Source organism: Anopheles moucheti (assembly GCF_943734755.1).
Source record: "Anopheles moucheti chromosome X unlocalized genomic scaffold, idAnoMoucSN_F20_07 X_unloc_2, whole genome shotgun sequence".
NCBI classification, from domain to species: Eukaryota; Metazoa; Arthropoda; class Insecta; order Diptera; family Culicidae; genus Anopheles; species Anopheles moucheti.
This window is the reverse complement of record NW_026453526.1, coordinates 1285001-1287152: the sequence shown is the minus strand read 5'-3', so window position 1 is coordinate 1287152 and position 2152 is coordinate 1285001. Positions and strand designations below refer to the sequence as shown.

The 2152-nt window shown below is 52.8% G+C and overlaps 1 non-coding gene across 1 annotated transcript; it reads left to right on the top strand.

Moving 5' to 3' along the window:
* The first annotated feature begins 1705 nt into the window (after window positions 1–1705).
* LOC128307916 (5.8S ribosomal RNA) lies at window positions 1706–1863 on the top strand. The gene has a single exon (XR_008287927.1). It is a non-coding gene; the product is annotated as a 5.8S ribosomal RNA (ribosomal RNA).
* Window positions 1864–2152: the final 289 nt, after the last annotated feature.

Sequence of the window (2152 nt, the reverse complement as noted above, 5' to 3'; positions counted from 1 at the left end):
CAGAGTTCGCCATGAGAGGCGACTGTTTATGCAGCGAGTGTGGAGAGCGCGGGTCCAACGGGAGGGCCCTTCGACAACGCGCCGTCGTCGGACCGCGCCTACGGAGGCGGATCTAATCCGGTCTCGGCGGAATAGACGAGAGAATGAAAGAAGACGTCGAGCTGCAGGTCGGCGATGGACAGCTGCGGAGGAGGCTTCCGCCAGCGAGGCGGAATGGTCCGATCGCTAGATTGCGAGCTAGCTTGAGAGCCTAAAGTGTTAAAATACGAGCGAGTCATGCGGACTCAGTTAGCGTACGCTTTCAATATGCGGGTAAAGGAAAGAGCAATTTAATAAAGAGATTGGGTAGGGACATCCGAAAGGGTTCATAATGACGCACGACAAATCCCTGGCGGGCGACGTCGTTCGTCAAGAGCGTGGGTTTACGCTATTGTTTTTAGAACATAATGTTTATGAACAATAAAACCTGCAATTGTTTAAAAAAAAAAAAAAAACGAAGTGGAGCTTGCGGCTTAATTTGACTCAACACGGGAAAATTTACCAGGTCCGAACTTATCGAGGTAAGACAGATTGAGAGCTCTTTCTCAAATTTAAGGGTAGTGGTGCATGGCCGTTCTTAGTTCGTGGAATGATTTGTCTGGTTAATTCCGATAACGAACGCGACTCAAACAAGCTAACTAGAACGCTGTCAGCAGTGCACCTCCGGGCGCACCTGACGTCAAGGCCGGCGGCCCCTTCACGGGCGGTCGTCGGCCACGTTTGCCCTGCTTAGCGGGACAACTTGTGTTTAGCAAGGTGAGAATGAGCGATAACAGGTCCGTGATGCCCTTAGATGTTCTGGGCTGCACGCGTGCTACAATGTGAGCAGCAGCGTGTTCTCGCCAATTGGCGCCCCCATTCCGAGAGGAACGGGAAATCACCCAAATGCTCATTTAGTTGGGATTGGGGACTGCAACGGTCCCCATGAACCTGGAATTTCTAGTAAGTGCTAGTCATTAGCTAGCGCTGATTACGTCCCTGCCCTTTGTACACACCGCCCGTCGCTACTACCGATGGATTATTTAGTGAGGTCTCTGGAGGCACACCTTCCGCGGTTCCTTCGTGAGCTGCAGCTGGCATGGCCGAAGTTGACCGAACTTGATGATTTAGAGGAAGTAAAAGTCGTAACAAGGTTTCCGTAGGTGAACCTGCGGAAGGATCATTACCGATCAATACATATATGTTGTTGTGTGAGTTGTTTAGAGAGATAGAGAAACACGGTATCAGCAGAACAAACTGCTATGTTACCTTGGGGGCCGCGCACGCCAATTAGACCCGCGAGAGAGGTGTGTCTATACTACGATATTGAGCGTGCGCGACCGTAGGCCAGTGGCCTTCGTACCTGTGCGCACACTCCCAATGGCAGCCATCGAACGCGTAAAGTGTGTGACACATGGGCGAAGGTAAAGACCCACTAGAACATATTTAAACACTGGCCTCGAGCGAGAGAGAACCTAATCAAGAGAACGAAAGTTGTGCAAGATCGCGCCGATGCCGCCCACATCGCGCGTCGATCAATGGGAAGGAAGACCAATGGTCATCCTTGTCCACCCTGGACGGCTTCGAAGGAACCGAGAGGTGCACGGTTACGCTGTCCGGGGAACTTAAGTTGTGAGAGATGCACCTAGCGCATAACGAAAACATAGGAGACAGTTGAACATACCAAAACCCTAGGCAGGGGATCACTCGGCTCATGGATCGATGAAGACCGCAGCTAAATGCGCGTCAGAATGTGAACTGCAGGACACATGAACACCGACACGTTGAACGCATATGGCGCATCGGACGTTTAAACCCGACCGATGCACACATTCTTGAGTGCCTACCAATTCTTGTTACACACTATTCCATAACTACAGGACGCCCGCGTACCAGCGGCACGCCTGGGCGAGCAGCACGCCCGGGAGTGTGTCGCAGGCTTGAACACACGCGTTTGGCGCACTGTGCATCATGGCGTGCTCGGACCCCTTCCGCGGGGGACCTTGGGCGCTGAAATGGTAAGGCGGTACAGTTGGCCCAGTGGGTGCGTGTCGTGTCGCACGGTTCGAACTTCGGCTATAAGACAACCTGGGAGCACCGGAAGCCCTTGAACACCTGGCTTGCCGTCTGTTGC